Here is a 27,117-nt window from a genome sequence, read left to right as displayed (position 1 = left end):
ATGATGGTGTGCAGTATGAAAGGGAAAGTGAAGAACATGGAGAGGAGTTATGATGGTGTGCAGCATGAGAAGGAAAGAGGAGAAAATGGAGAAGAGTTATGATGGTGTGCAGCATGAAAAGGAAAGAGGAGAACATGGACTTATGATGGTGTGCAGCATGAGAAGGAGGAATGAAGAACATGGAGTGGAATTATGATAGCTGTGCAGAATGAGAGGGAGGAAGGAAGAACATGGAGTCGAGTTATGATGGTGTTCAGCATGAGAGGGAAAGAGGAGAACATGAAGTGAAGTTATGATGGTGTGCAGCATGACAAGGAAAGAGGAGAAAATGGAGAAGTTATGATGGTGTGCAGCATGAAAGGGAAAGAGGAGAACATGGACTTATGATGGTGTGCAGAATGAGAGGGAGGAAGGAAGAACGTGGAGTTGAGTTATGATGGTGTTCAGCATTAGAGGGAGAGATGAAGAACTTGGAGTGGAGTCATTATAGTATGCAGTATGAGAGAGAAGGTAGGAACATAGAGAGGAGTTTTAATGGTGTGCAGCATGAGAGGTAAAGAAGAGAACATGGAGTGGAGTTTTGATGATGTGCAGCATGAGAGGGAAAGAGGAGAACATGTAGTTGAGTTATGAAGATGTGCAGCATGAAAGGGAAAGAGGAGAACATGGAGAGGAATTATGAAGGTGTGCAGCATAGAAGGGAGGGAGGAAGAACATGGAGTGGAGTTATGATGGTGTGCAGTATGAAAGGGAAAGACAAGAACATGGAGAGAAGTTATGATGTGTGCAGCATGAGAGGGAAAGTGAAGAACATGGAGAGGAGTTATAAGGGTGTGCAGCATGAGAGGGAGAACATGGAAAGGAGTTATGTTTGTGTGCAGCATGAGAGGGAAAGAGGAGAACATGAATAGAAGATATGAAGTTGTGCAGCATGTGAGGGAAAGAGGAGAACATGGAGATGAGTTATGAAGTTGTGTAGCATGAGAGGGAAAGTGGAGATCATGTAGAGGAGTTATGATGGTGTGCAGCAAGAGAGGGAAAGGGGGAACATGGAGAGGAGTTATAATGGTGTGTAGCAAGAGAGGGAATTAGGAGAACATGGAGTGGGAGTTATGATGGTGTGCTGCATGAGAGGAAGGGAGGAAGAACATGGAGTGGAGTTATGATGGTATGCAGCATGAGCGGTAAAGAGGAGAACATGTAGAGGAGTTATGGTGGTGTGCAGCATGAGAGGGAATGTGCAGCATGAGAGGTAAAGAGGAGAACATGGAGAGAAGTTATGAAGATTTGCAGCATGAGAGAGAAAGATGATAACATGGAGTGGATTTATGATGGTGTGTAGCATGAGAGGGAGGGAGGAAGAAGATGGAGTGGAGTTATGATGGTGTGCAGCATGAGTGGAAGAGATGAAGAGCATGGAGTGGAGTTATGATGGTGTGCAGCATGAGAGGAAGAGATGAAGAGCATGGAGTGGAGTTATGATGGTGTGCAGCATGAGAAAGAAGGGGTGGACATGGAGAGGAGTTATGATAGTGTGCAGCATGAGAGGTAAAGAGGAGAACATGCAGTTGGTGTGCAGCATGTGAGGGAAAGAGGAGAACATGGAGTAAAGTTATGGTGTGCAGCATGAGAGGGTAAGGGGAGAACATAAAGAGGAGTTATGAAGGTGTGCAGCATCAGAGGGTAAGGAGAGAACATGGAGAGTAGTTATGATGGTGTGCATCATCAGCGGGTAAGGGGAGAATTATGATGCTGTGCAGCATGAGAGGGAGGGAGGAAGAACATGGAGAGGAGTTATGATGGTGTGCAGCATCAGCGGGTAAGGGTAGAATTATGATGATGTGCAGCATGAGAGGGAGGGAGGAAGAACATGGAGAGGAGTTATGATGGTGTGCAGCATAAGAATGTAAGGAGAGAACATGGAGAGGAGTTATGAAGGTGTGCAACATGAGAGGGTAAGGGGAGAACATGGACAGGAGTTATGATGATGTGTAGCATGAGAGGGTAAGGAGAGAACATGGAGAGGAGTTATGAAGGTGTGCAGCATATGAGGTTAAGGGGAGAATTATGTTGATGTGCAGCATGAGAGGGAGAGAGGAAGAACATGGAGAGGAGTTATGAAGGTGTGCAGCATGAGAGGGATGGAGGAAGAACAAGGAGAGGAGTTATGAAGGTGTGCAGCATAAGAAGGTAAGGGGAGAACATGGAGAGACGTTATTAAGGTGTGCAGCATCAGAGGGTAATGAGAGAACATGGAGAGGAGTTATGAAGGTGTGCAGCATATGAGGGTAAGGGGAGAACATGGAGAGTAGTTATGAAGGTGTGCAGCATGAGAGGGTAAGGGGAGAATTATGTTGATGAGCAGCATGAGAGGGAGGGAGGAAGAACATGTAGAGGAGTTATGATGGTGTGCAGCATAAGAAGGTTAGGTGAGAACATGGAGAGGAGTTATGATGGTGTGCAGCATAAGAAGGTTTGGTGAGAACATGGAGAGGAGTTATGAAGGTGTGCAGCATAAGAGGGTAAAGGCCCCCATACATCAGAGATTAATTGCAGCAATCGTGCAATTTGCAATCGATTGTGTATAAAAATCTTTCCCTTTTTCAATCGATTGCAGAATTGCCACAATTGATTGAAAAAGGGAAAGATTTTTATACACAATCGATTGCAAATTGCATGATTGCTGCAATCAATCTCTGATGTATGGGGGCCTAAAGGAGAGAACATGGAGTGGAGTAATGAAGGTGTGCAGAAATGAAGGTGTGCAGCATAAGAGGGTAAGGAGAGAACATGGAGCATGAGAGGGTAAGACGAGAACATGGAGAGGAGTTATGAAGGTGTGCAGCATCAGAGGGTAAGGAGAGAACATGGAGAGGAGTTATGAAGGTGTGCAGCATGACAGTGACAGAATAGACTATGGGTAGGGATAACAAAATACAGAATGTGAGCAGTGAGATAGTAGAACATAGTTGGGATTACAAAGTAAACTGGGGAGGAGTGTAGTGTGAATGTGGTGTGAGTGTAGACTGACTTCCCACTTGTGCAGATGACTGATGTACTACAATTTCTCTGTAAACATTCCAACAGTCTGATTTATAATTATTATCCTTTTTAGGTTATGGCAATAAGCATTTTTTATCTTTTTGAAAATAAGTCTGAATCTGTAGCTGCAGATAGCCTGTTATTGCTAGTGCTTCAGGAAGGAAAGTATAATAGACCGAGGGCGGCGTGCATGATAAAATAGAGAATAGAAATTATGATTGAATGTAAAACAAAATAAATGTGAAGTGAGTGCTGGTAATTAAGCAGAATAAAGTGGGAAATGTGAAATATTACTGAGTGTGTGAGGGAGCATAGGAGAAGCTAAGTGTGTGGGAGGTAGATGGGGTTTTATGTAAATGCTGCCTTTATCTGTGGCCAATCAGAGAGAAGATTGAATCCTATTCCAACCCCTCATTGCTACTTGCCAATTTGGCTACCAGACTTTGCTGTCAGTGGATAATAATCGCATCCTCTGAGCTACAGGTCTGGCCTCTGACTGACAGCTATAAATGGGAGCAGGTAAGTGAAGAGGGTAATGGGAGCTTGTTCTGCGTAGAGGGGGGCAGCTGTGGTCTCAGGATAAATGCTTTTAGTTATAATAAGGAGCCAAAGGCTGCATGTAGTACTTTGCAATGGTGATTTACCAAGCACAGAAATTGGGAATGGTGCCGTGCAGCAATGCTTTCCATAACTGTGCAGAAGATTCTCAATGCAGAGACAAGTTCATATGAACAGATGAAAGAGAACAAACCTTTTCAGGAGTGCACTCTTCAGTTGGCGATACTGTACATAAATCCCAACTAGCAATACTATAGAGGAGTGATAGTCTGTAATTTAAAACCGGAGGCACTGAGACATTGTTCAGTGGGAGAGGATAGAGATCACTTGCTAAAAAGTTGATGTTCTGCATAGATGAGGGGGAGTAAGTAATGCTCTGCATGCCTGAAGGATGGGAAGGAATAGGGGGAAATACTTTAATAAATAGCATGGAGGCAGCAAAATTCTGCATGGGTAAAAGGGAGCAACATTCTGCAGGTAGGCAGGATTAATACTCTGCACACAGGTGTGGATGGAAGTGGGCATGGGTTATTGGAGCAATGCTCTGCATGTCTTTGGAACAGGGGTAGGTTAGTTTTACAGCTGTTGTGGAACTACAAGTAATAATATGCAGCTAGCTGTTCATGCTGTGACTTGTAGTTCCACAACAACTAGCCTTGTGCAGAATTCCGGCTTGAAGGTATCTGGTAGTTCAGGTATGATGGAGAAATCAGCTGAGATAGGTAAATTGACTTGGAAGAAGGCTGGTACCACAGACTGACACTGTCTGTCTTAGTGGGTGTCTTTAAGGAATTATGCTCTGCAGGTTTATGTTAATGGAAATGGCAATGGAATGGTGTTTGCAAGATGATTTTAGTGTGATGCTCTGCACATCACTTCTTTGGTCCTAAACAGTATGTATCTTGGTAAAAAATATTAAAGGAGCAATGCTCTGTAGAACCTTGGCAGTATAAATGCTCTGCAGCAACAATTTCCTCAATTGTAAAGCTCAATGGAAAATGTGTTAATCTTAATAAAACTATCAGTGGATCTATTTTGGCTTATATATAGTAATGCTCTGCTTATCTTTCAGCAACTATCTTGAACAAAGATACCCTGCGTTAGTAGAATGGTTAATGGAATAATGCTCTGTTAGAGAAGACGTCAATGGATTGATGCTGAGCCGTTCCTATTTGTGGAAGTGGTCTCTGCTAGGAATGGTGTTACTAATGAAATATATTCTATATCTGCTAGATAATGTAAACAAACATATCCAGACTCATTCAAAGCCAAGCTTCAGGCTGTTCTTCAGCTCTGAAAGAGTAAGTCTGCACAAACCGAGGGGTTAATGGAGGGATGGTCTGCAGGTTACAGGTGGGGAGGGATTAATGGAGTGATGTACTGAAGAGCTTTGGAATCAGGGATCAGCAATGTTCGTGTGGTCTCGGCGAGGGAGAGGTGAGATGTTAATGTACTGTGTGTCTCTCACATGGGGAGAATTAGTAGAGTCATTATTTCTGGTCTGTAGCAGGAGAGATAATGTGCTGCTTGTCTCTGTCATAAGAGTGGTTAAAAGAGCAACTCTCCTCAGCATCTATGGATATTGGTGTCTGGGGGCCGGGGTGATGTTATAACTGGGGCAAATGTGGATATTGTCCTTACAATTATCAGGAGCATTTGTTATTTTTGAAAGGGTGTAAAAAAAAAATCAGTGCTTTTATATTTAGAAAACCAATATAAAATAATAATAATAATAATAATAATAATAATAATAATAATAATAATATTATTATTATTATTATTATTTTATTTTTTTTAGATTCAGGACTACTGCAAGAGAATAAATATATATCAACATTTGACCTTCAGGAATCTAGGACCTCTTGCAATAGAACCCAATCCCAAAATGCTATTATTTGGAGATTTTAAAGCACACCTGTGTTTTTTATTTATACAATTCTGTAGTTTATTACTAGGATTAAGTGTTATTATTAATTAGTCCTTTTTATTACTATACTAAAATGAAATGTTCTTGTTCAGAAACCTTTTCACTTCATTCCGAATTACAATGTAGGTTGTTCATGCTTATGTTTGAAATAATTAATTTATTGGGCTTGCTATAGTAAGCAGCTGAGGAAGACCTCCTAAATGTTGGGGTGTTCTTTTAAATGTGTGGGTCTGTTGCCATAGGATGCTGTCAGGGTTTGACATGATCTGGGTAAGTGGCTCCTGTCCCTGATGCTTGCTCCAGCCTGACTCATACAGCACAGAGTGTGCGTGGGAGGAACAGCTACCTCTAAGACTATACAGTTTAAAAATCAGGGACAAGGAGATTTTCTTAGAGTTGAACGGAGGAGTGTGTGGGAGCTCTCTGCCTGCCTGGAAGAGTTCTACCTAACCTGTCTCCGGGTTTTATTGTTCTTTCTGAGCCAGGGCTCACCAACCCTTCTGTTCACAATTACCCCCTTATGGGTCTTACGGAATTGCCTGCGAGAGGCAGCCACAGATTAGATTCCAGCGAGTTAGACCGTATTTTAAAGCGCCAATAATTTAAAAGCCAATACCAACCTGGGTTTGTCTTTTAAATTATTGCCCCTTTAAATAATTGGCCAGACTTGCTAGGATATCATCGCAGGCTATTACATTTTGCCGGACTGGCAGTCCCAGGGGGAGGAGACACCTCCCCCTGAGGCTGCCTGTCTTCAGCGTGACTGGCAGTCACAGCGAAGATCGATATCTCTCTCTCATATATATATATATATATATATATATATATATATATCCATCCAGGAGAGTGTCCGCACTCACATCCTCATCATAGGCAGCTTGTTGGGGTGCTCCCCCTGGAGCAGAGATCTGATCCAGAATAATACAGTCAATAGGTAGAAAAAGGGGCACTCACCAGAGCATTTCAACAGGCATAAGTCGATTCATTGTTTACATGTGTCGACGTTTCGGTCAGACATGACCTTTATCAAGACCACCAACAGGGCAACAGTCGTGCACAAAACAGTATATGTCCAAAGATGCTGTTTTTTGTACGACTGTTGCCTTGTTGGTGGTCTTGATAAAGGTCATGGCTGACCGAAACATCGACACATGTAAGCAATAAATCGACTTTTGCCTGCTGAAATGCTCTGGTAAGTGCCCCTTTTTCTACCTATTGATATATATATATATTTGTAGCTCCACCCACAGTTCCTGAACCTATTTTTCCAGAAAAATAGCCCTGGGAAGCGCTATCCAATAGTAGTAGTCCCCCCTATACAGTGCCCCCACTAGTGGCCAGTCCCCCATAAAGTGCCCCCAGTAGTGGCCCCCCTATTCAGTGCCTCCAGTAGCGGCCACCCCCTATACAGTGCCCCCTAGTAGCCACACACCCCCCCGTGCCATTCTTACACACACAGAAAAACACAACTTACCTGATCCCCGCTCCTGCCGACGAATGCCGCTGTCCACTCCTCCCGGCCCGCTCTGCACTATGGGAGAGACGTCACAATGTCTCTCCCATCATCTGCTGCGGGGGGAGCTGGAAGTTGGAGCTCATGAGTGAGCTCCAGCCGGCTCCCTCTGTGGACGCAGCAGCCAATGAGAGTGTCTGACTCTCATTGGCTGGCTGCTATAACAAACACACTGCCGCCGCTAGCGGCTGTGTGTTTGTTACTGTGTAGGGCAGACTGCTCTCACTGCGGTCTGCCGTACACTTGTGGGGCCCGGGGGACTAGCGGTGGCTGCACAGCCGCTAGTTCCGGTCCTGGTAGTCCCGGCCTGATTCCACCCCTTTGCTGCTGGTGGTACTGCTGGATGGCGCCCCCCCTTTGGCCGGCACCCCTGGCGAATGCCATCCTGGCCAATGGGTAGATACGTCCCTGCTCTGGACACACTAACACAGGACATGCTTTCCAGGACTACTCACAGAATCGCAAGTGAAATTAAGAAAAAACTCCTGTGGATATTTTACATTGTGAATATACCTGTGCTCCAACAAGGATTTATGGAAAACATGCACTGCAAGTGTGTCCCAAGGGCACTACAATTAACTATAAAATGTTGCCTTTTTCAATTTACAGAACAGGATCTAATAAATTTTGTAAGTCTGGCATCAGTGCTGGATTAACAGCAGGGTGGCAAGGTGTGGTCGCCTAGGGGCCCCCACACATAGCTACATACCAGCATGGGGGGGCACTGCTGCATAATGTGAACTGGACGCACTACAGTAAGCAGGAGTATTTATGCATTATACTTTTTAATAACATCACCAGCATATCATATTGACAATTTTATAGGTAGGGGGCTTAGTCAGGGTTGTCTTAACAGCAGTGTGGGCCAGGGGCAAATCAATGCAATGGGGCCCCTACCCACCCATTCACGGGAAAAAAAATGTAAATGGACACTACAATTAAACCCTCCTGCATGCCCATCAGACCTCCCACACATGCAGAGAGACTCTGGCCCTGATTCAGAGGCGGACGCTCTGACAGAGCGCTCGCTCTGAATCAGGGCCGGGCTATTTTTTTTTTGAACGGCCTCCTGCCCGCTCGCATAGCTGTGGGTGACCACCCACAGCTATAGGGAGCAGGCAGGAAGATGGTCGCAATGGTCAAGACCATCGCGACCATCGGGCTTGCGACGACACCCTTGTGGTAGGGTCTCGTTGCCGCAAGCCCTGGAGTGCTTTTGGCTGTAACAGAGCCGAAAGCACTCCTACTGACATCACTTGTGATGTCAGTGGGGCCGGCCCCAGACGGTAGGAGTTCCCATGGGAACGCCTCCTTCTGGGCAGCCACGCCCCCAGCTCGCCCACCAAAGGGGGCGTGCTGTCACTCACCATCGGCAGCACGCCCCCTTTGGTACGAGATCCGGAGCGACGGCTTGCACGTCGCTATCCGGGTCTCGCGCATGCGCACGACGGAGCCGGCTCCGTCGTGTGCATGCGCACTGGCCCACCATCGACCTGCTTGCGAGCGCTCAGTGCTCGCGAGCGGGTCTGAATCAGGCCCTCTGTCTGACTGGTCTAAAGCCGGAAGATAAGTGAAACTGGGACTGAGGTGAGTACTCGCGGCTGTAGGAGGGTGGGTTGGTGGCCCCTAGAAGCTTCGGGCCCTTGGGCAACTGCCCAACAAGCCCGATGGAAGAGATGGACCTGGGCTTAGTTGCGCTGCACCTCCCACAAACCTTAATCCGGCCCTGTCTGGCATACACATGTATGTCATATCTGAGCATATCCATGCTGGCAAACAAGTGATGTTTATTTTTAGAGTCTCACCAAATGTTCAGTCATTGCAATGTATTAAACTATTAATTGATTTAAATAGCTCCAAAGTATATAGGGGTCTATTTATTAATCATTTCTTATGGCAGAGATAGAAAATCAATTATCGCCACAGTTAAAGATCAGCTGCCAATGAGACTAGCTTAGAGCTGTACGGCTTGGAGGGCTTGATTCACTACGGATGGCAATATAGCGTATGCACGCAGTTCAACTGTGATAGTATGCTAATCCTTAGCGATCGCAATGCAAACTCAGCACTACATAAGGACGCCCACTTCACCTACACGCACATCCGTAATGGTTAGCAAGACTGCGAAAACGGATTCAGTATAATTTACTGCCGGCCCTGACAGCAGCAGCCCGACAAGGATGAAAATGCCGATCGTCCCAAGGTAAGTATTCACTAACCTATTCTACCCCCTAACCCTCCATTAGAGGTGCCTAACTCTAACCTCCACCCTAAATGCCTAACCTTAATCCCCCCTCTAGGTGCCTAACCCTAACCCCCCCTTCTGCCAGCCTAAACCTAACCTCCAGGGTGGGTGCCTAACCCTAAGTCCCCCCCAGGAACCCTAAACCTAACCTCCCCCACCCGCAGCTGGACGCGCCCGGCTTACCTTCAATTGGTAAGCCGGGTGTCGGTCTCCCGGCGTTGGGAAAATGACAGGCGTCGGGATTTCGACACCTGTCATTTAACCCTTGCCGGCATTATACAGTCGGGAAGCCGGCGGACGGGATTCCGTCCATCGGCTTCCCGACTGTTTCCCTGCGAAAACATCGGTACAATCGAGTACCATCGAACCCATACACAAAGTTAAGGCAAGGTCAGACCTCACTCAGGAATTGCTAACTTCAGCGCACGCTATGAGGCCTCAGGCTGCGTGTGGTATAGCAGTGGATAAATTATGCACACCCATGCAACAGCATTGAAACGCACTGGCACGCCTGCGTTTTCCCGACCACCCATCCCCCCGTCACCACCCACAAACGACACTTTCTGTCAATCACTCTGCCATGGGTCTGCGTAGCCGTTGCGATCGCAGTGGCAGTTCGCGAACTGCGATCCATAACGCATGAGCAGTAAGCAACAATCGGTCGATTTGGGGTGAATAATGCAAGAATCTGCATAGGAAGTAGGGGTGTGCACCGGCCACTTTTCGTGTTTTGGTTTTGGATCTGGATCTTTCTTCGTGTTTTGGATCTGGATTGGTTTTGCCAAAACCACCCTTCCGTGTTTTGGGTTCTGGGTTTTGTGTTTTGGATCTGTATTTTTTTTTTAAAAGCATAAAAACAGCTAAAATCACAGAATTTGTAGGTTTTTCTGCTCCTATGCTATTATTAACCTCAATAACCTTAATTTCCACTCATTTCCAGTCTATTCTGAATACCTCACACCTCACAATAGTGTTTTTATGTCCAAAAGGTTGCACCGAGGTAGCTGGATGACTATGCTAAGCGACACGAGTGGGCGCCACAAACACGTGACCCATCTAGGCATGAAACTGCAGTGGCAGACAGGATGGCATTGAAAAACTAGGCCCCAAACTGTACATAATGCAAAGAAAAAAAAGAGGTGCAAGATGGAATTGTCCTTGGGCCCTCCCACCCACCCTTATGTTGTATAAACAGGACATGCACACTTTAACAAACCAATCATTTCAGCGCCAGGGTCTGCCACACAACTGTGGCTGAAATGATTGGTTCGTTTGGGCCCCCACAAAACAAGCTGGCAATTTATCTGTCCCTGCACAAACTGGCTCTACGGAGGCAAGATGTCATCCTCATCCTCCACATCCACCGATTCCTCACCCTCTTCAGTGTGTACATCCTCATCCTCACAGAGTATTAATTCGTCCCTGCAGGAACCACAGGTCCCTCTGTACGTCCTGGAGGCTGGTCTCCCTGGATTATGAACATCATCTTCTCCACATTTTGTGGAAGCAACCTCCTACGCCTTTCGCTGACAAGGTTCCCGGCTGCACTAAACACTCTTTCGGAGTACACACTGGAGGGGGGGCAACTCAGGTAAAATAGAGCCAGTTTGTACAGGGACCTCCAAATTGCTTCTTTTTCCTGCCAGTACAGGTACGGACTGTCTGACATGCCTACTTGGATTCTGTCACTGATGTAATCCTGTAACAGACAGACGCACGCTTGTCGCTGCTGCTTTGAGGATTCAAGTGCGGCTACAGCCCACACAATTCACAAAGACAGAAAAAAAAAAAGAATATTTTTATTGTTTGTGGAGCACACTTTGAGGGTTACACCACCCTTTAACAGTCAGACGCACGCTTGTCGCTGCTGCTTTGAGGATGCAAGTGCGGCTACAGCCCACACAATTCACAAAGACAGAAAAAAGAAGAAGAATATTTTAATTGTTTGTGTAGCACACTTTGAGGGTGTCACCACCCTTTAACAGACAGACGCACGCTTGTCGCTGCTGCTTTAAGGATGCAGGTGCGGCTACAGCCCACACAATTCACAAAGACAGAAAAAAGAAGAATATTTTTATTGTTTGTGTAGCACACTTTGAGGGTGTCACCACCCTTTAACAGACAGACGCACGCTTGTCGCTGCTGCTTTGAGGATGCAAGTGCGGCTACATCGCACACAAGTCACAAACACATTAAAAAAATAGTTTTTTATTTTTTGGAGCACTTTGAGAGTTACACCACCCTTTAACAGACAGACGCACGCTTGTTGCTGCTGCTTTAAGGATGCAGGTGCGGCTACAGCCCACACATTTCACAAAGACCGAAAAAAAAAGAACAATATTTTAATTGTTTCTGTAGAACACTTTGAGGTGTCACCACCCTTTAACAGACAGACGCACGCTTGTCGCTGCTGCTTTAAGGATGCAGGTGCGGCTACAGCCCACACAATTCACATAGACAGAAAAAAAAAGAAGAATATTTTTATTGTTTGTGTAGCACACTGTGAGGGTGTCACCACCCTTTAACAGACAGATGCACGCTTGTCGCTGCTGCTTTAAGGATGCAGGTGCGGCTACAGCCCACACAATTCACAAAGACAGAAAAAAAAAAGAACAATATTTTAATTGTTTGTGTAGCACACTTTGAGGGTTCACCACCCTTTAACAGACAGACGCACGCTTGTCGCTGCTGCTTTAAGGATGCAGGTGCGGCTACAGCCCACACAATTCACAAAGACAGAAAAAAGAAGAAGAATATTTTTATTGTTTGTGTAGCACACTTCGAGGGTGTCACCACCCTTTAACAGACAGACGCACGCTTGTCGCTGCTGCTTTAAAGATGCAAGTGCGGCTACATCGCACACAAGTCACAAACACATTAAAAAAATAGTTTTTTATTTTTTGGAGCACTTTGAGAGTTACACCACCCTTTAACAGACAGACGCACGCTTGTCGCTGCTGCTTTAAGGATGCAGGTGGAATCTAGACGGGATTTGGAACCGAGGACACACTACCTCCATCAATTGTCTAAATCCCACTGCACTAATGTCGGATACCGGACGCACGTCTAACACCAACATAGCAGTCAAGGCCTCAGTTATACGTTTTGCTTCAGGATGACTGCTGTCGTACTTCATCCTCATCGCTAGGGACTGTTGGAGGGTCAATTGTTTAGTAAAAGTAGTGATGTTCCTACTTCCTCTCTGGGATGATGAACAACTCCCAGCAGCAGCAACAGCACTAGGAGGAAGTGGTTCTTGATCTTTCCCTATATTATTTTTATCGGAGAAAGTTTGGTCCTCCATTTATGTTATATTGATATATATATGTGCGGCTAAAGCGCACACAAACACAGAAAATATTTTTTTATTTTTGCTGGAGAGTAGTGCACTTTGTGGGTTACACCACCCTTTAAGAAATGAGCCAGCCGGCTCTTTACTTATGGGACACAGGCGCACGCTTGGCGCTGCTCCTTTGTTGATGCACGTGCAGCCACAGTGCACACAAGTCACAAACACAGAAAATATATATTTTTTTGGTTTGGAGTGTACTTTGGGGGTTACAGAACCCTTTAACGGTCAAGCCAGCCGGCCCTTTACTTATGACACAGGCGCACGCTTGGCACTACTTTGTTGATGCACGTGCGGCTACTGCGCACACAATTCACAAACACAGAAAATAATTTTTTTTTTGGTTTGGACTGGAGTGTACTTTCGGGGGATACAGCACCCTTTAACGGTCTAGCCAGCCGGCCCTTTACTTATGACACAGGCGCACGCTTGGCACTACTTTGTTGATGCACGTGCGGCTACTGCGCACACAATTCACAAACACAGAAAATAATTTTTTTTTTGGTTTGGACTGGAGTGTACTTTCGGGGGTTACAGCACCCTTAACGGTCAAGCCAGCCGGCCCTTTACTTATGACACAGGCGCACGCTTGGCACTACTTTGTTGATGCACGTGCGGCTACTGCGCACACAATTCACAAACACAGAAAATAATTTTTTTTTTGGTTTGGACTGGAGTGTACTTTCGGGGGTTACAGCACCCTTAACGGTCAAGCCAGCCGGCCCTTTACTTATGACACAGGCGCACGCTTGGCACTACTTTGTTGATGCACGTGCGGCTACTGCGCACACAATTCACAAACACAGAAAATAATTTTTTTTTTGGTTTGGACTGGAGTGTACTTTCGGGGGTTACAGCACCCTTAACGGTCAAGCCAGCCAGCCCTTTACTTATGACACAGGCGCACGCTTGGCACTACTTTGTTGATGCACATGCGGCTACTGCGCACACAATTCACAAACACAGAAAATAATTTTTTTTTTGGTTTGGACTGGAGTGTACTTTCGGGGGTTACAGCACCCTTAACGGTCAAGCCAGCCGGCCCTTTACTTATGACACAGGCGCACGCTTGGCACTACTTTGTTGATGAACGTGCGGCTACTGCACACACAATTCACAAACACAGAAAATAATTTTTTTTTTGGTTTGGACTGGAGTGTACTTTGGGGGTTACAGCACCCTTTAATGGTCAAGCCAGCCGGCCCTTTACTTATGACACAGGCGCACGCTTGGCACTACTTTGTTGATGCATATGCGGCTACTGCGCACACAATTCACAAACACAGAAAATAAATTTTTTTTTGGTTTGGACTGGAGTGTACTTTCGGGGGTTACAGCACCCTTAACGGTCAAGCCAGCCGGCCCTTTACTTATGACACAGGCGCACGCTTGGCACTACTTTGTTGATGCACGTGCGGCTACTGCGCACACAATTCACAAACACAGAAAATAATTTTTTTTTTGGTTTGGACTGGAGTGTACTTTCGGGGGTTACAGCACCCTTAACGGTCAAGCCAGCCGGCCCTTTACTTATGACACAGGCGCACGCTTGGCACTACTTTGTTGATGCACGTGCGGCTACTGCGCACACAATTCACAAACACAGAAAATAATTTTTTTTTTGGTTTGGACTGGAGTGTACTTTCGGGGGTTACAGCACCTTAACGGTCAAGCCAGCCAGCCCTTTACTTATGACACAGGCGCACGCTTGGCACTACTTTGTTGATGCACATGCGGCTACTGCGCACACAATTCACAAACACAGAAAATAATTTTTTTTTGGGTTTGGACTGGAGTGTACTTTCGGGGGTTACAGCACCCTTAACGGTCAAGCCAGCCGGCCCTTTACTTATGACACAGGCGCACGCTTGGCACTACTTTGTTGATGAACGTGCGGCTACTGCGCACACAATTCACAAACACAGAAAATAATTTTTTTTTTGGTTTGGACTGGAGTGTACTTTGGGGGTTACAGCACCCTTTAATGGTCAAGCCAGCCGGCCCTTTACTTATGACACAGGCGCACGCTTGGCACTACTTTGTTGATGCATATGCGGCTACTGCGCACACAATTCACAAACACAGAAAATAATTTTTTTTTTGGTTTGGACTGGAGTGTACTTTCGGGGGTTACAGCACCCTTAACGGTCAAGCCAGCCGGCCCTTTACTTATGACACAGGCGCACGCTTGGCACTACTTTGTTGATGCACGTGCGGCTACTGCGCACACAATTCACAAACACAGAAAATAATTTTTTTTTTGGTTTGGACTGGAGTGTACTTTCGGGGGTTACAGCACCCTTAACGGTCAAGCCAGCCGGCCCTTTACTTATGACACAGGCGCACGCTTGGCACTACTTTGTTGATGCACGTGCGGCTACTGCGCACACAATTCACAAACACAGAAAATAATTTTTTTTTTGGTTTGGACTGGAGTGTACTTTCGGGGGTTACAGCACCCTTAACGGTCAAGCCAGCCGGCCCTTTACTTATGACACAGGCGCACGCTTGGCACTACTTTGTTGATGCACGTGCGGCTACTGCGCACACAATTCACAAACACAGAAAATATATTATTTTTTTAGCACTTGGGGGGAGCACCCCTGATGGACAGAGCACCCCCTGGACAACACTTCAGCACCCCTTTAGGACTGGGACACTGCACAGGACTTTGGAGTGGACACAGCCCCTATGGAGAACTGACTGCACAACACAGTCCAGCCAGCCCCTATGGACTTTGAAGTAGTGGACACAGCCCCTATTAACAACAGCAGCACAGCACAACACAGCCAGCCCCTATGGACTTTGAAGTAGTGGACAACAGCAGCACTACACTACACTACACTACACAGCCCTAACTCCCACCCTCCCTCTTCACTGTCCACAGCCGAGTGAGAAAATGGCGCCGACGTGTGTACCTTATATAGGATCCAAAACCCGCGAGACTCGGAAGGCGGGAAGATGACGTTTTGCCTCGATTTCAGATCCGAGTCAGGCGGGAAAAGTCGAGCCTGACTCGGATCGGACTCGGATCGGGGGGGCTCGGGGGGGTTCGGATTTCAGAAATCCGAACCCGCTCACCCCTAATAGGAAGAGCGAGGCCATTAGTAAACATGAGAGAGGCAAGGTGCCACTTGGAGCTGCTGTCTTTCCTGCTGATTAATACTGATTCTTTTCAGCAACAATTCAGTGGAGCCTCAGGAGAATGACATGGCAGAGCCTAAACACTATAGAACAGAGTTAAGCCACTGCTGTGCCCCCATCCTTCCCACGTTTCCAAATCCCAGCATGGCTTGACATGCTGGGGTTTGTAGTTCTTATGAATAGCCGAATAACGACATATAACCGCTAGTCACCAAAAAGCTGATGAATGAATTATGCATCTATGTAATCTCATGGTATATCCCCCCCAAACTTGGCATTGGCAGTGCTGATAATTCAATGACACCTCCCTCAGTTTAACCCTTTCCCTGCACGTCAGCAGAGTCTATTGTCCTGGTCTTTTCAGAAGGCGTCAGACTTCCTGTTGCCACGGAAACTGAGAGTGCGCAGCTTGGAACACAGCGTACAATGTGTGTATTTTTACTGTGGCCTTTGTGATTGACAAACTATTGCCTTGTGCTAGTTCACAGGATATTATTATTATTATTATATGATACAAATTCCTGCCTTTCATGGTGTTTCTTGCATATTACCAGATCAGAATATTCAGCATCTCATGTAACTATTACATGTAAATATATGATTTATATCAGTAGTAATGCGGTATCTGTGTGATTATATACATTTGTGTACCTACAGTATGCTGTATACCAATACACAGCTTCATATCCATCATATAAAAATAATATAAAACAATATTTTGGAAGTGAAGCATTACTTTACTGTTTACTGCACAATAACTCCTATTGTTCTGCCCAGCCCAGTCCATACTTGCCTACTCTCCTGCAATGGCCGGGAGGTTCCCGAAAATCGAGTCAAGCCTCCTGCATTAAGGATAACAGTCAGAGGATGATGGCCAAAAGGTGACTTGAGAGGCAGAGGGTGATGGATAGACTGGCAGGGAGAGGCAAATGGTGATGAAGGGGTGATGATGAGAGGACATGAAGAGGCACTCTGCGCCCGCCTGCAGTACTCGCAAGATCACCTCCGCAAGTCACCAGTAGCAGCTCCTGCCCAGTAACGATGATCCGATGAGTGGCGTGTGGCACGGCTGGCCCCTTACTCCTCAGGGGCCCTGAAGCAATGCACCGGCGTCACTGGTGGTAGTTTAGCCTCTGCATAGCGCTTAGAGGGAGTCATTTAAAAAAAAATCACATATTCAACGCGTGCCCGCTGCTTCATTTTACCGACTAGAAGGATGACCAGCTGGAGTGCCCCAAACCAATAGCTTGCCTAGGGCTCCATGAGGTCTTAATCCTGGCTCTGCATAGGAGTGAAGTAATGTCCAGTATAGTCTAAGGAAACTTCAGGCAGAGTAATACACAGAACAAGGTCAAAGAAGGTGTAACTACTATATACCACACGCTGACAGGAGCAAGAGAGTGTACAGCTGGTACAAGGGAGGTGAAGGTCACAGGCCGCATCAACAAACACTAGAGGGGAACAGACCAGATCAGTAATCACCGCAGGCAGCCAGGCAGATTTGGAATCACCAGCAGACAGAATACAGGACTTAGGTCTCAGGCAGCAGATGTCTTACACGGATTCACAGAAGATCATCAGAGATGGAGCCTGAACAGTGGGCCTGATTCAGAGCCGAACGCTCTGACCAGAGCGCTCGCTCTGAATCAGGGCCCTCCTCCATGAAAATGGAGCGTCCTCCTAGACGCTCGCATAGCTGTGGGTGACCACCCACAGCTTATGCGAGCGTCCATGATGATGGTCGCGATGGTCAAGACCATCGCGACCATCGGGCTTGCGACGGAGACCCTGCGGTAGGGTCTCGCTGCCGCAAGCCCTGGAGTGATTTTGGCTCAATCAACATCGACAGCACGCCCCCTTTGGTGCGAGACCCGGAGCGACGGAGAGCCCGTCGCTATCCGGGTCTCGCGTATGCACACGACGGAGTTCCCTCCATCGTGCGCATGCGCAGTGGAGCAACATCGACCCCCTTGCGAGCGGGTCTGAATGACCCCCAGTATCAGCAGAAGCCCAACTAGAATGAGGAAAGAGACATGATACTCTGACAATCCAAAGGTGAACAACAGGCAATAGCTATAGGGAGTCAGGTGGGAACTAAATCAGTCAGGGTGTCAAACCCTTCATGCAATTAGAGTGCTTATTACTAGCAGAACACCTGAAACCCATGCAAGACCCAGGCACAGGAGTACGAAGTGTAACACACAGATGGCTTCGATATTGTTAAGGAAGCAGCATGAGGAAAGAGGATCCTGCTCATGAGAGCTTGCATACTAAATGGAGGAGTGAACAGCTGGAGGGTGGGAATCGGTATGTAATACTGCCGGCCGCATGGCAGTTCGATTCCCGGCAGCGTCAGGCCGACAGTGGAACGGATCCCGGCAGCGGCAGCCAGACAGCGCTGGAAATCCTCATCGTCCCCAGGTAAGTAAGTACTAACCTACCCCTTTAACCATCCCTTAGGGGTGCCTAACCCTAACCTCCCCCCCAAGTGCCTAACCCTAATCCCCCCTCTAAGTGCCTAAACCTAACCACCCCCTTCCCCGAGGGGGTGCCTAACCCTAAGTCCCCCCCGGGAGCCCTAAACCTAACCCTCCCCCCCCTGCGGCTGTCTGCTCACAGCGCCCGGCATCCCTTCGATCGGGATGACAGGCGCCGGTCTCCCGGCGTCGGTGAAATGAGCAGCGTCTACATCCGGGATATGACAGTCGGGAAGCCGTCTGTCGGTATAATGTCAGCCGGCTTCCCGATTGCATCCCGGAGGGTGAACTTGGAATAAGGCATGTCAATGGTACAGAGGTAAGTTGAGATTTAGGAAGAGGGCTAGTAAAATATGTGTTTAGTGTGCAGCTGGTGAGACTGGGAGAAAGTCTGAGAGTGAGTTCCGGAGGAGGGGAATGGAGCATTAGAAGTCTTGTAGGTTGGCATGAGAGGAGGTATGGTGAAAGGGGCAGTAGGGGGTGAGGACAGATACTGTATGAATTTGGACATGTATGAGGGGAAGGAGTGATTAAGAGCTTTATATGTGTGGGTGAAAAGTCTGAACTGGACTCTCAAATAGGGAGGCAGTAAATCAGGTTACAGTGATGGCAAGCTCATGCTGAGAGGTAAGAGAGTAATTTGGTTCAAGCAGCAGCATCCAGGATAGTTTGAAGAGAGGAAAGGCAAAACGGGGAAGGTCAAAGAGGAGGAGGTTACAAGTTAGTCAAGGGAGGAAGTAATTGTCACACTCCGGACTCTACCTTTTTACCTCTCCGATGTCTGCCCTGGCTAGCGCTCTGCTCACACTGGGGGTCTCATTCAGACCCGCTCGCAAGCGGGTATATGTTAGGCTCTGTGCACAGCAACAGCGGCCGCACTGCGCTTGCGCAAGCCCCGGAGCGAGAGAGAAATTCTCTCGCACCGGGGCTCACTACAAAAGGGGCGGCTGTCAATGGTGATCGACAGCTCGCCCCGTTTTGTAGGCGTGGTGGGGGGGTGGCTTCACAAACGGAGGCGTTCCCAAACTAATGCCTGCCGTTTGTGGGCGGCCCCTAATGTCAGTGGGAGAGCAGTGGGGCAGCAGTGATGTCAATGTGAGAGCTTCCGGCTCTATTAGAGCCGGAAGCTCTCTGGGGCTTGCGGCAGAGGAGACCCTACCACAAGGGTCTTGTCGCAAGCCCCGATGGTCGCGATGGTCTTGACCATCGCAACCATCAACCTGGCCGCTTGCTAAAGCTGTGGGTGGTCATCCACAGCTTAGCGAGCAGCCAGGAGGCCGGCTCTTTTTGGAGATGCGGCTGCCATCATTCAGAGCGAGCGCTCGCATTTTTTGCGAGTGGCTCTGAATGAGGTCCACTGTGCATAACTCCCGGATAGCACAGAGGTCCGCTCACGCTGCACATCGCTCCCGGCTGATACTGAGGTCTGTCTGTGCTGTTCCAGCCCAGTCCACTCAGGGTTCTGTCTCTGAGTGTGGAGAAGGCTCTCCGCAACCGCTTGCTCACAGCGTGTCTCCTCAGCATGATGTTACATAAGCTGCATGCCAAAGTTCCATCCAAAACCACAGTATGGGCGCAGCCATGTTGGACTCGGTCACCTGACGCTCTACCTTCACTTAGAGTGCTGCTCCCAGACCAGCTGATCGCAGCATCCAATCCCTGGGGATCTACCTCTATAAATTCCATTTCCTGACTGGCTCCCATTGCCAGTACAACGTTGCTTCTGCTGAAGTTACAGCTCTGTGCTAAGCTCCAAGGTACTCTGTATCTGGACGGTTCCAGTCCTTATGATTCCAGTTCCAAGTCTGGTTACTCAAGTCTCCAATTGCATCTCTACTCCAGTCTGGTTATTCCACTGAGACTTGTTCATACCTACAAACATCGGTCCCATCTAATATCTCCAAGCATCGCTCTCAAACCGATCCTCTTTATCAATTCAACATCATTGGTCTCAAACCGATGCTACTCATCAATTCAGCATCATCAGTCTCAAACCGATCCTACTCATCAATTCAGCATCATCCTTCTCAAACTAATCCTACTCATCTATTCAGGATCATCAATTCCAATTATATTCTATTCAGCTCATCAACAGTTCCACATCATCAGTCTCAGGGCCTGATTCAGCAAGGAACGCAGTTGCTAATACGCACGCAATCGTCCGACTGTTGCATTCTGCACAAGTGTATGCAACGCAGTGCGCAAACTAGCTATTGCGATCGGGACTGCAATTGCAGTGACTACGCAGACCCATCGCAGAGTGATTAACAGGAAGTCCCATTTGTGGGTAGTGACAAGTAGGTTTTCGGGCGAATGCAAGCGTGCCAGTGCGTTTCAACGCCGTTGCAGGGGCGTGCGTAAATTGCGATGGCCTATGCAGTATGAGGTCTCCTAGCATGCGTGGCTGTTAGCAATAGATTGGGCCTTCCTACCTATATATCTGTTATTACCCAGTTTTGTTCTAGTAATGTTTACACTTGTAAAGCGCAACAGAATATGTTGTGCTATATAAGAAACTGTTAATAAATAAATAAATTCCTGGTCAGACCTTGAGCAAGTGTGCGTGAGGCTGCGATGGTGCTCGATTGTACCGATGGTTTCTCAGTCTTGCTAAACATTACGGATGTGTGGTAAGTAAAGTGGGCATACTTGTGTAGTGCTGCGAGGGAATAGCGATTGCAATGGATTAGCATACTATCGCAGTTGCGTTCAGTAGTGAATCAGGCCCTCAGTCCAATATCATCATTTTCAATTCTTATTCCAGTCTGCTGTATAATAAAGACATTCCATTCCAGTCCTTGCCTTCAGGCTCATCACCCACTGCAGTTCCTCTACCTCCTCACATCAACATATGAGGAAGTACTGGCTCAAGCCACCCAGATTCATTCACGCCTCTCAAGTCTCCTCTTCAGCCTCCCACCTGTTCCGACCAATCTCAACCCTCAGGCGTGACAGTAATGAGTGCATGGATGTATGTCTTGTGGCATCAGGGGTGAGAAAGGACCTGACCCTAGAGATGCTGCAGAGGTAAAAATGGTAGGTGTGAAAATTCTTTTTATTTGAGGGGTGAAGGAGAGGTAGCAATCAAGTGGGAGATGTCAAATGAAAAAGAGCGCTGGGAAGATTAGGGTTCCGAGCAGGGCAGAAAACAGTGAGTTTGGCTTTGGTCAAGTTTAGTTTGATAGAGTGCTGGGACATCCTGGAGGAGATAGCAGGGAGACACCATATGATGTATATTTGAGCGTCATCAGCTTTGATGTCGTATTGGAGACTGTAAGAGCTGAAGAGGTTTCCATGGTAAGTAGTGCAAAGTGAAAAAGAGCAGGGGACAAGGACGGAACATTGGGGGACACCGAAAAGTAGAGAAAAGGGAGGTTGGTGGAATCAGAGGTAGAGATAGGAAATGAATGGTTAGTGAGGTGAAGAAGTGAATCATGAGAGGATAGACTCACAGAGACTGAGTAGAAGGGATAGATCAAATGTACTGGGCCAAATGTAATAGGGTGTCTGTTTTGGTAACAACACAAACTCGCACCTTCTCGCATTTTTTATAGGTGCGAGTTTGCGCTGGGACTTGCAAATTTAATAGCCTGCAAACTTTTCAGCTCGAGGCTACTACACTATGCAAATCTAAGAGACTTTTTGACTATGTAAACTGACACCTTTTAATGCTAGTCGCATTAAAAGGTGTCAGTTTACATAGTCCAAAACTCGCTTACAGTTATACAGAAGCCATCACAGATCAGTGAGATCCATGACAGCTTCTGTCTGTGTTTTGAAAAAAAAAATGATGTGCAGCCCCGGGCTCTGTCCAACCTGTCCTGGGTGTCAAAATACAGGGACCAAAATTCGTAGAGGGCCCCTGTATATTAAGTACCAGCACAGGGCTTTGCTGAGCCGGTCCTGGTTGTGAAAAAACAGGGGACAATGGTGGAAACCACTACATTGTATCCAATGATGTAACCACAAGGTTCACCTCAAGTAACCTTGTGGTTACATCATTGGATACAATGTCACGGTTCCCACATAGACTTCAATGGAGATTTCTCACCATTGAAGTCTATGGAGGAGACAGACTGACCGCACACAGCCAATCAGTGAGCAGCTCCAACAGAGACGTCCGCTGATTGGCTGGTGGCTTCTGCAATGACTGAGCACACGTGGGCCCCAGTCATTCACATGGAGGAAAGGTATGTGGAAACACACTCCTCCTGTCCGGCATGGTTTTGGGTTTTTCCGTTTTTTTTTTTTAGCCCCCTGGATGCCTAATGGAGAAGGAGACATGATGGCATTAGGTGAGTATGTGTGTTAGTGTGAGCATGCATGTGTGTTTTAATAAAATTGTACTTTCACGGTGTGTCTTGTCTTTATTTAAGTATTTATTTGTCTGTGGAACTACAGGTACCAGTGGGACCCTAATTCCCCCGCATGCTGGTACTTGTGGTTCTCCAAGTACCAGCATGCGAGGAAGGCTTGCTGGGACGTATAGTACCACAGCTAAAGACAATATTAACACTTCTAATTTTTACACAATACTACACTACCAACACGGCATCCACCAGCCAGGTGTGCCTGAGATAGCCCTGGGCTATCAGCCTAGGCCTGTGGTGCCCCGGAGAGGGGAACCCCTTTATTGGGGGGCCCCCACCTCCCCAGGGATCCCCGGCCTGGGCTGACTAGCTGTCAGGGTTAATGTTTTGGCCGGGGAAACCGGTGAAAGGTTTTCCTTGGCTGTGGCATTAATCCCCCACTAGAAAGAGTCCAGTGCTAGTTATGGAAATTGCAGGGGACCCCTACTAATTTTTTCCCCTGTTTTTCCACAACCAGGACTGGCTCAGCAAAGCCCTGTGCTGGTACTTAATATACAGGGGACCCCTACACGTAATTTTTTTTTTTACACAAAACTATTTTCATAAGTACACACAAAAACATGCACGTATCTCATGGCAGAGCTGTAACTAGACATTTTGGTGCCCTGTGCCAGAAAGAGCAATGGCGCCTCCCCCATTTTTCAAATATGGACATAACACACCCAAAAAAGGGGAATGGCGTCATGGGGAAGGGCCATGGAAGAGATAGGGGAGGCCAGGACATGCTGGGGATGATATAAGATACTGTACAAGTGAGAATGATAATAAACAGAAAATTGACAGGCCCAAACAGCGCCCCTTGTCCTGCGGTGCCCTGTGCCAGGGCACAGGCCGCACTACCCTAGTTACGGCCCTGTCTCATGGATATGTGCATGTTTCTGTGTTACTCTGACCTGCTCAGGATATACTCGCTTTCCTGAAGCTGGACTATTATTTTGTGTCTTTTCTGTAAACTCTTTTTGCGAGTTTGAAACTCGCACCCTATTACATTGGGCGATTTGATTGTTTTAAATAGCAAAACATCTGGATGCGAATTTTAAAATGGCGATTTTTAGTAACGCCGAAAAAATGCGACTTCTAATGAACTAACATCCTATTACATGGGAGAGTTGTGAAAAAGTGTGAGTTTAACATAAAACTTGCAATTTACCAAAACAGACACCCTATTACATTTGGCCCCATGTATCAAACTTTTCTAACTATTTTTGGCTCCTCTCCCCATTTACTCTGCTACTTTTATACTTATATATAAGTATATATTTATTTGCCATATTATCTCAGTTGGAAACCTCCTGTCCCTCCAACCCTTCTGAATTTTGTTTTTAAAGAAAATCTGTTTTGTTTTCCATATAAAATAAATGACTGGCCTTTTGAACAACTAATACAATTCTTTCTGTAAGGTCTGGGAACCTTGGATTCCTTTCCACAACTTGAGTCTGCCCTTCTGTATTTAATCAGAGAGTACACCATGCTTTCAGCTTCAGTTGTCCACCTTGATGATTTATGGATAAGAAGGTTCGCTTCTAAATTATGTGTTCTGATTAGAGATGTGCGCCGACCCCCGTGTTTTGGTTTTGGATCTGTATCTCCCCTGGTTTTGGATCTGGATTGGTTTTGCCAAAACCGGCCCTCCGTGTTTTGTTTTTTGTTTTGGATCTGGATTTTTTAAGAAAAAATCATAAAAACAGCTAAAATCACATAAAATGGGCCTGTTTTTATTCCTACAGTATTATTAACCTCAATAATAATTTTGACCACCTCACAGCTCACTATATTGTTTTCATCCAGTTTAGGCCCAAAATTTGCACTAAGCTAGCTTTCTGACTAAGCTAAGCGGTAGCAGTGGGCGGCACAAGCACGTGGCAGTTCAACTTTCAACATGGCACATCAGGAAACAAATGTTTTTATTATTCTAGAGAGGCCTGAGGGAGTTGGAGTATGTAGTTGAAGCAGGGACAGGAAGGGTTTGGCAGTAAATGTAATAAAATTGTTTGATTCCGAAGTAAATTTATGAGGGAGAAGGGGAGGGGAGGAGGCATTTACAAAGTAAATGTTACTCATTCACATCAGTGTTTGCCCCAAACAATACTTGAGCGCTATGCCTGCTGCTGCTGCTGGGAATGGATTTTCTCATCACAGAAGGGGACCAGGAAGACTTCTAGTAGTGCTTTTCACATGAAAAAGCATTTCCCAACCTGTACAGGGACATAAAACCTGGCCTCCAAACTGCCACTTAACTAGCACAATGATATTAAGGAGTAAATTTAATTTACTAAAGTGAGAGTTTTTACAAGTGCGTTTTTGAAGTGATGTTGCCCATAGCCACCAATCAGATTCTACTTAACATCATTTACCTAGCACTTTCTAGAAGATAATAGCTAGAATCTGATTATTTGCTATGGGCAAGCAACATCACTTCTAAAACTCACTTCTAAAAACTCTCACTTTAGTAAATTAAATTTACCCCTTAAGGCCTTACGCTGTGTCTTTCTTGAGAATCCTGCACCTGCTTCTGCGGTTAGGAGTGGATTTACATCCCAGAAGGGGACCAGGAAGAATGCTTTCCAAAAACAATTGACTGTTAAATAATTCTTTGCAAACCTTCCTAAAAAGCATTTCCCAACCTGTACAGGGACATTAAAAAAACATAGTTAGTGGCCTTCAGTTTAAACTGCCGTTGTACCCACTGTCCACTTAACCGGAGCAGTTATTGTGGACAATTGGAACATAGCAAATGCAACATTTAAGACTTAAGGTTTAAGTCTTACGCTGTGTCTTTCTTGGGAATTCTTGAGTGCCATGCCTGCTGCTGGGAGTGGATTTTCATCCCAGAAGGGATGAAGACATTGTTTTTTCTTCCCAATGGACACAGATCTGAAGAGAAAGAGAAATGTAAATAACTACTGGCAGGCAAAAAACGGCAATTTGGAGGCCCTTACACAAAACTGCCTTTGCTTTACTTGAGCTGCCCACCTTCCAGTGTGTACTCAGAAAGAGTTGTCAGCACAGCAGGGAACCTTGTCACTGATCGGCCTGAGACTGCTTTACCGTCAATTACGTGCAAAAATCACAGAGGCACCTCTAATGGTGGATTCCAGCGGGGACAAATTAATATTGTGTGAAGAAGATGATGTATACATCACCCCAGATTATAGTTTAGTGTATGTGAGCTCCATTTTAGTCCATATCATCACCATACCTCCTACACATCTTCTGACCTGGGCTACAGGAAGAGCAGCTGCACTCTGGAATAGAGTTGCATGGAGTTGCCCCTCTGACTCGCTGAAATTCAGGTAGAGGGGCCATGAGTAGGGACACTATAATCAGAGAGCGCAGTTTTAGCTGCTTTAGTTTATTCTATTTTTTAAACCATATCCTCTATTTTCACCTTTTGAAAATGTTTATGCAAATCTCAGCTGAGGCGTTTGTGATGTCATGGCTAACGCGCACACACACACAGAAAAAAAAAACACATTGATTGATTAATTAATTTTGTTGGCACTTGAGAGGGAGAGCACCTGAACGAGGCAGCAGCCTCTTGATAAACAACACAGACAGCACCCCTGTGCAGCTACGTTGCTGGTGATAAGTAGGGATGTGCAGGCTCGGTTCTACTCGGTTCCGTTCGTTTCTTTTTACCGAATCTTATTGGCTATCCAAAACTCGTGACAGCTGAAACCCAATAAGATTCGGGAAAAAAAAACGAATGGAACCGAGTAGAACCGAGCCTGCACATCCCTAAAAAAAACACATTGATTGATTGGATACATTTTTTTGGCATTTGGAGGGGAGAGCACCCTTGAATGAGGCAGCAGCCCTTTGATAAACAACACAGGCAGCACCCCTGCACAGCTACATTGCTGGTGATAAGTGGGGCTAATGCGCACACACACAGAAAAAATAACACATTGATTGGATTAATTTTTTTTGGCACTTGGAGGGGAGAGCACCCCTGAACGAAGCAGCAGCCCCTTGATAAATGACACAGGCAGCACCCCTGCACAGCTACGTTGTTGGTGATAAGTAGGGCTAATGCACACAGAGAAAAAAACCCACAATGATTGATTGAATTAATTTTTTTTTGCCACTTGGGGGGGAGAGCACCCTTGAATGAAGCAGCAGCCCCTTGATAAAAGACAGAGGCAGTACCCCTGCACAGCTACGTTGCTTGTGATAAGTTGGGCTAATGCATGCACACACACAGAAAAAAAAACACATTATTTAATTTTTTTGGGCACTTGAAAGGGAGAGCACCTGAATGAGGCAGTAGCCTCTTGATAAATGACACAGACAGCACCCCTGTGCAGCCATGTTGCTGGTGATAATTGGGGCTAATGCGCACACACACACAGAAAAAAAAACATTGATTGGATTTATTTTTTTTTGCCACTTGGGGGGGAGAGCACCCTTGAATGAAGCAGCAGCCCCTTGATAAAAGACAGAGGCAGTACCCCTGCACAGCTACGTTGCTTGTGATAAGTTGGGCTAATGC

The 27,117-nt window shown here is 46.4% G+C and overlaps 1 protein-coding gene across 2 annotated transcripts in view; it reads left to right on the top strand.

Moving 5' to 3' along the window:
* The first annotated feature begins 3,473 nt into the window (after positions 1 to 3,473).
* Positions 3,474 to 27,117, top strand: part of LZTS1 (leucine zipper tumor suppressor 1) — a 36,032-nt gene continuing 12,388 nt past the window's right edge. Inside the window, exon 1 of one of the 2 annotated variants that reach the window (XM_088443249.1) lies at positions 3,474 to 3,561. The gene's annotated coding sequence lies outside the window, so the exon portion shown is untranslated. Of the gene's footprint in view, positions 3,562 to 4,980; positions 5,038 to 27,117 lie in introns of those variants that run through there. The other variant, XM_088443250.1, reaches the window with a different exon arrangement.

Source organism: Taudactylus pleione, unplaced genomic scaffold, assembly GCF_031769625.1.
Source record: "Taudactylus pleione unplaced genomic scaffold, aTauple2 ptg000329l, whole genome shotgun sequence".
NCBI lineage: Eukaryota > Metazoa > Chordata > Amphibia > Anura > Myobatrachidae > Taudactylus > Taudactylus pleione.
This window is presented reverse-complemented; position numbering and strand designations above follow the sequence as displayed.